Genomic DNA, 8,586 nt, shown 5'->3' on the forward strand with positions numbered 1-8,586 from the left:
TAAATTTTGCTAATTTTTCCGTTTAGTTTGCTATATAATAATTTCATTTAAACCAAAACACGATGGTGTAGACATAAAATATCTCTTCCAAAGTTAGGGAACATATTTGGGAACTACCGACCATAAGTATAAAACTACCTGGTATATTTCAAAACAATAATTCCCTAGGAATTGGAATCGGAATCGTACTTGGTATCTGAATCGTTAATCAATATTTTCCTGGAATCGGAATTGTATAAAAATTAAGAATCGTCCCAACACTAATTTATATATATATATATATATATATATATATATATATATATTTATATATATATATATATATTTATATATATATATTTTTTTTATATATATTTATATATATATATATATTTATATATATATATATATATTTATATATATATATATCTATATATATATATATTTATATATATTTATATATATATTTATATATATATATATATATATTTTTATATAAATATATATATATTTATATATATATATATTTATATATATATATTTATATATACATATTTATATATATTTATATATATATATATATATTTATATATATATTTATATATATATATTTACTAGCATTTCCACCCGGTGTTGCCCGGGTGTTTTGATGTGTATTCTGAGCAAAATAAAAGTGGAAGTAGGAAGGCAGGCTTGAACCCATACTGCAAAGGAGGAAAAGAATGGGGTAAAATCTAACGTTTATGCTTTTATGACCATCGTCACACCAGGAGCGAAATTATTTTTAAATTAAGGCTAGATAATCGAAAGGAGAGGATAACTTAAAAAAATATGGTCGAAAAAGTGACCACACCCTTATTGAAAAGCGCCCAGTTGAAGGGGAAGATATTTAATGCTTTTAGCGAATTTTCCATATTTGTTGTATGAAAGGTCGAACTTTAAAACGATACTGATTTTGGTAAAATCCGTCACCTCTATTTAAAGTTTAAGGCAGATATGCAAACAGACATACATACATACATTTATATATCGGTAACTAAAAATTTACGACCGAACTGATGAAAAAGCTTGCCCTATCTCTGAATACACTTTATATAAAATTTCAAATATTTAGACCAGAAATTGTCTGAGTAATTTGGAAGAGACCGCAGAGGTCAATATTTTTTTTAACTTTGACCCCGATTATAACCTCTTAAAATTTTTTGCTTTGGGCTCAAATCAGGGGATTAAGTTAGATCCATATCCAAGGAACCTATATCTAAAATTTCAAGTGCGTAGACCAAAAATTGTCGGAGGAGTTTGGTAGTTCTCAAAGGTCAAGTCGCTGAACTTTGATCCCTTAATCGCCAAATTTCTGGCCAAAAACCGATCACATCGATTTTCCAAAATCTCAGTACCCTGTGTATCAAATTTCGAGTTTGTAGACTAAAAATTGACAGGGTTATTGCGCAGGGAAATGTACACAGACACACACACACACACATGTTCACTTATTTATTTATATATATATATATATATATATATATATACATTTATATATATATACATTTATATATATATATATATATTTATATGTATATATTTATATATATATATATATTTACATATATATATTTACATATATATATTTATATATATATTTACATATATATTTATTTAATATATATATATATGTATTTATATATATTTATTTATATATATATATATGTATATTTATTTATATATATATTTATTTATACATATATATATTTATTTATACATATATATTTATGTATATATATATATATATATATATATATATATATATATATATATATATTGATATATACATATATATATTTATATATACTTTGTTTATTTAAATATATACATTTATATATAGACTTATATGTAATATACTGAGTTCGTGCAATTCAGTAAATTTTCATATACCAAGAGGTTTTAAGCCAAAAAAGGTTGACTTAAGGATGAAGCTATAAAATTATCACATTTCATTCATTACCAAAAGTGTGTTTATTCATAAAGTCTGAAGAAATGCTGGGTTTTGAAAATTTTCAAATCATATAATGCTTGAAACTGTCGAACTGGACATTGAAATAATTGTAACATAAAATGAAATACACTTTTCGTTGCCATCAATACCTCGTCTGGAAGTCTTGATTTTGCACACACAGTATATATATATATATATATATATATATATATATATATATATATATATATATATAAATATATATAATTTATATATATATATATATTTATATACATATATATGTATTTATAGTAAATTATAAAATATATATGGCAATTAAGCTTAATCGCCATATATATTTTATAACTTACTAGCTCTTCCTACGTATTGAGCACTTTTGAAGTAAATACTTAAAGTTTAGACATAAATTTATACTTTCGTATATTAATTTTGTGAGTAAATTAAGTAGTTATATGTATTTATATATATTTATTCATATATATATATATATATATACATATTTATTTATATATATATATATATATATATACATATTTATATATTTATTTATATATATATATATATATATTTATATATATAGATATATATATATATTTTTTTATTCAATTTTCACCCCAAACAAGGCACAGTGCCACTTTGAAGCAGGGGGCTACTATTTGGGACTTAATTAGCGAGGTCATTATGAAGGGAGATGAGTAGAAAGATGTTTGTTAACATTACACTTGAACTTCTGCATATCAGTACAGTTGGGAAAGCAGAATCCCAGAAGTGAGTTCCAAAGACCCGCAGTTCTGGGGAAGAAACTATTAGAGTAAAAGACTTTCTAGCACCTAGGGATCTCTACTGTAAAAAGATGAGACTTAGTAGCTTGTCGGGTTTGTCGGGGGTAGTTATGTCGGGGAGGTACAAGTGTTTGCAGTTCGTCAGAGCATTCACCATTAAACTATTTGTAGAACAGGCAGAGGGATGCAACATCTCGTCGATGGGACAGAGGCTGAAGCCTAGATGACAGTGTAGGACCTATCAGGTTGGCGACTCTCTTTTGAACCCTGTCCAGGAGCGAGAAACAAGCAGCAGATGCACCAGCCCAGATGTGACAACAGTACTCCATACATGGGCGAATGGTGGCCTTATAGAGGTATAGGATACTGTCAGGCGTAAGTAGTTTTCTAGCATGGTAGAGGGAACCAACCTTCCTTGCAGCAGCCTTGGCAATGCTCTCAATGTATCTATTTCAGTTCATATTCCCTGTAAACGTTAGGCCGAGAAGTTTAAAAGAAGTACTTTCAGGCAATGTGTTCTTGGCCATTGCTATTGGTGGTAGAGAAGGTTTCTTGTAGTTATTGAAGGAAACAAGCTTAGTCTTAGCAGCATTGAATGTGACCAAACATTTTTGTCCCCATTCCACTACAGATTGGAGGTCATCCTCTTGTGTTTCTGCCATTTCCTTTGATATGTGTTCATTTGTTTTCCCCTCATATCTGTTATAGAGAGTGGTATCATCGGCAAATATACCCATCTCCGAAACAATTTTATCAGGGAGGTCATTTATGAATATCAAGAATAATAGAGGTCCAACAAGGATAGACCCCTGAGGTACTCCTACATTTATGTTATATTGTTTAGATGTACGACCGTCGAGGACAACTTTGATTTTTCTATTACTTAAGAAGGATTTAATTACATTATGAATTCTTCCAGTGATTCCATATGATCTAATTTTCCTTAGAAGACCATCGTGCCATACCGTCAAAAGCCTTAGATATATCAAGGGCCACCGCTCTACCCTCCCTTGTTTTGTCCAATGAACGGTATATACGTTCAGAAACTACAGTTAAGATATCTGCTGTTGAACGGGCTTGCCTGAATCCATAGTTTGTCAGTCAGGAGTTTAGCAGCTGTTAGGTGCTGGACTAGGGCTTGGTTAACTTAGGACTCAAATATTTTGGTGAAAAGCGGGAGGAGGCTAATGGGGCGATAATTTAGTGAGTCAGTTCTTTCACCAGAATTCTTGAAGACTGGTACCACAGAGGCGGTTTTTCAGCAGTCGGGAAAGTAAGATTCGTTAAGGCATTTATTGTAAAGTTTGGAGAGAACTGAAGCAACCTTGGCAGAGCATTTTTTTAATAGCACATCCGGTATGAGATCTGGTCCACATGCTTTTGAGGTGTCTAGGTTTTTTATAATAGTATGTACATGAGAAGGGGTAATATTCTAATCGTCTAGTGTGGTGTCTGTTCGCAGAGGAAAATCAGGGAGTGAGTGGTGTACCGAGTTCAGTGTGGAGTTTGAGGCAAACTGACTGGCAAGCAGATTAGCCTTGTCAGTTGCCGTGCAAGCAACCTCATGATTGTTTGATAGTGGGGGAATAGTTGACTGTCCATTATTTACTACGCTGTTGTAGATTTTCCAAAAATCCCGGATTCCTAATTTCTGTGCTTCGATGCGTTTTCTGGTGGTTTCGGAGTAATCTGTCTTAGCTGTCTCTATCACTCTCTTACAATTATTTCTAGCTTCTATAAACTTGTTGAATTTGCGAAACGCATGCTGCCTTTGACAAATGGCAGCTGCACAAGCAGAAGTAAACCATTGGGGAGAGTGGGGCTTGCTATAGAATTTCCGTGTGGGAACATGTGCTTCAATTGCAGTTTTGAACCATTCAGTGGTCTCATTTGCACACTGTTCCGCTGGAAGAGTAAAGATATTTTGCCATGGGGTATCTCTGATGAGCTCCTGATGGCTTCCCAATCAGCCTTTTTGTAATACCTCGTTGTTTTGAGTAGTGGGTTTTCAGTTTTAGGGCGAGAATTTAGGCTGATTTCTACCATTATCACAGCGTGATCAGCATTCCCGAGTGGGCTGTGGGCATTTGTTGTACAGTCATTGGGAACCGTTGTCAAAAAGAGATCTAGAAGTGAGTCATGTTGATCTTGCTGGTCTGGGAAACGTGTCGGAAATGTAACCAACTGAGATAGGGAATGGGATATAGAGAAGTTATGTGTTGCGCTACCAGCTACGTCTGAGTGATTAGAGAATCCTAGCCAGTTACTGTGGTGGACATTGAAGTCACCAAATGCATGTATTTGTGTGCTAGTATCGAGGGAGAGTGCTATATCTATGCTGTCTGAGACTTTGTTTATCAGGGTACAGTCTTGGTTTGAGGGAGAGCGGTAGAGAAAATACAAGTAGCTAATATTGTGTTGCATATTTAGTCTGAAGCACATAAAGGCCTGGTCCTCTGATTCTAGTTTTATTTCTCTAGTCAGGGGGAGGGTGTTACGAATATAGACTCCAAGCCCATGCATATGTCTGTCCGAGTCCTTACGGTAGAGTGGGAGATAACCAGGCATGTTAAAGTGGTTAGAGGGAATGGAGGAGTGAAGGTTAGTTTCACTTAATGCTAAGATATCTGGGTGTTTACAAGGAGAAATGACTCAACATTATCTAAGTTAGTTCTAAGCCCACGGATATTAGTAAATGCAAGCCTCAAGGGAGGAGGCAGGTTGGTTTTCTTTGAGTTTGGTCCTGGTTTAAACGTAACTTTTGCTTGAGCTGTCATTTCAATTTATATATACATATATATTCATATATATATATATATATTTATTCATTTATTTATATATATATTTATATATATATATTTATTTATATATATATATTTTATATATATATATATAAAATCTGTGTTTGCAGAAGTGTCTCTACCAAACTACTCTGTTCATTTTCGCATTATATGAATTGATAAAAGGTGTATTCGAACCTGCAGAATAAAATCGATTTGGTTTGTAGCCACTGCTAAAGGGTTAAAATTGAAAAATTGGAACTTAGTTGAATTTGACATAATGAGTATGCATTACTAGTAACATGATTGGGGATCCTGCAATAACGAAAAGTGTGTTAAAGTGATTAAATATGCGGTTTGCATAGTTAAACAGACTGTTATAAACTAAGCTATGGAAATGAAAAATTAAATTTGAGAATATAGGCAATATTAAATATGGCTTCATTTCAAACGTCCAAGATTACACAATTGTGGTTTTGGGCTAGGTCAATTCTGTATGAGAAAGAAACAGATACTAATATAGTAACAGAGATAGGAATGTAAGATAGTTAGAAGTTGGGAAGTTAAGAAATCAGACAACCCCACAATGTAATCAATGGCAAAGTGTAGAATTGAGTCCTCAAAGACTTCTTCAACATTGTAAGTCTGATCACTATGTTGTAAATGAATGGAAATAAAGTACATCTGCAATTGTAAAAACAAGATATGACAGTTTATTATTGTTTAAAAAGTCGTAACCTGAATCTTTACTATTGATCTGGGCTATGCTTTTAATTATACATACGTTTTGTTATCTGGAGTTAACAGCCTGCTTAAAAGAACTGTCTAAGGTTTTGCTTTCTGTTTGTTGAACTTGTTATTGTATATGTGTACACATCACATCAACACATGCTTTGGTACTTTGATATGCAATATGTTTCTATAGATGGTTGTTTACTCTCATAATTACAATGATGTATGCAGTTTATACATACATTTAAAGACATAGATTAATGTGTATGACTATAACATATGCATGTACAAATATATATTTATGTTTAACTGTTAATTTCAATTTTTGATATATGTGTGTCATTTGCTCAGACAGTGACAACCGCTAGAAAGCTAAATATTTCAATACTAGCTGATGCTACCCAAGTCATATGTTTTGTAAAACTTTTAAAATCACTACAATATATTGGGTACAATGTAATAATCATTAAAAACTTGGCTTTATAATAAATACAAAATATGCTTAAATAATCACATTTAAGCATATTTTATGACTCAGTAATGCCAGTTGGCCTGTTAATTTATGAAAATACATGGACTTTGCTCTTGGCATGGCAGGTTCGAAGTCAATCATAGGGTACTACATCAGGTTCACAAAATTAAAGATATGAATGGAAATATCTTCTCTCAAGCTAGATTAGAGTCTTAATCCTTGGTTGGAGAAGAAAAATGCCACAGTCAAAGTAGTCTTTTTCTGCTTACTCCGGCACAGATGCAAAGTTATTGTCTTTATTATAGTTAGCCCTGTGATTTCTGAAAAGTAACATTTGATTTTTTGATCTGAAAATTTTCTTAATGATGGACATTGTTCTTTTTTTTTTTTATTGTTTTAGTGATGTAGTAGGGAATACTTTCTTCTTGACATATACGTCAGGCATTTTGTTTGAGGGTATTTTGTGTACGATTGTTTAAGATTTTTATTGTTTCAACAAAAACACCACATATTTCATTTTAATATTAATGTTTATCTAAATATGCTACATTCTAAGAGTCAAATTTCTAAGTTCAATTATAATTTGAAAATTCATGGAACATTCTTTCTTAGCGGTAAACTAGTTGTAAAAAAACAAAAATAAAAAATGCTGGACATAAAAATGTGTTATTCCTAAATATTTGTGAATTCTTTTAAGCTGTTCTTTGTTCTGATATGCAAACACTATTTTTTTTGTCTTACACCTGAGTAAATAAAGCAATAGAGAATAGGTTGTTTACCTATGTTATAATTTACTTTTTCCTGTTGTTTTCATTTGGATTTGCTGTATTGCATGATCAATATTTAAGCTAGTCTAATGGAGAACCTGGCTTTGTGGTGTAACTTGTGGAAGCATCAGTGGAGATGCATCATTATTCTCTTCATATATCACAATCAATAGTTATATCACGTACCATTTTTTGTACATTTTGTGTTTCTTGCAAATAAGATGTATATTCCCGCATATCAACAAACCTAAGAAATTCAAGGATGCTGCTGAGTAGACACTGAACTTTCTTTTTTCATTTAACTTTAGTTAGCTTACAGATATCAAAGAAACACTTCTTTATAATGTTAATTTAAAACTGTAACTGATGTTTTTTTCTGTTGTTTTTACTTGGTTCTGCCAGAATCCACGACCAGAATTTATCTGGTCTGATAGAACATCCACTTTAATGTTGCTACTTTTGGTAACATCAGAGGGGTATCTAATATTTTACTAAGATATATAGAGAGAAGAACAAAGATGAGAGTTTATAACACCTCAATGTATTCAAAAACCATTTGGTTTTGTAAACATATTTGTCTATTAATTCTATTACAGTTGGACAGTTTTTCTTACTATGACATATGTGTAGAAAGTAATGTAAATAACAATGTTTTTATTTCTGTTTCTGTGTTTTCATATACGTCAAATTTAACTTATTGAACTTACTGGCACTTGCTATAGCCATGCTATGGTGGCACCTAAACCATTCAATATATAATGTATATAAATCACAGCAAAACATTATATGGACTGAATAAAAGCAAGCATAAAATGGACTGTAAAAGTTGATAAAAATACTTAATTTTTTAAAAGATTGTTTTACTCTCAGCAAATATTTGTAGATGGCAGTGAGTAGATATGTAACATGATCTTGTTTATGCCTTAATGTCTTAATATTTAAATATATTTTGCTATTGTTTACTTCTAATGGAAAATGTGTCATTCTTAATGCTCATACTCTTTTGTCACTTGGTAAACAAGCAGTCAAAAACAAAAAGATTGCTGGGCATAGAACAATATTGTTTCTTGTTAGAACGTGA

Source organism: Euprymna scolopes, chromosome 9, assembly GCF_053919585.1.
Source record: "Euprymna scolopes isolate OS-2025 chromosome 9, ASM5391958v1, whole genome shotgun sequence".
NCBI lineage: Eukaryota > Metazoa > Mollusca > Cephalopoda > Sepiida > Sepiolidae > Euprymna > Euprymna scolopes.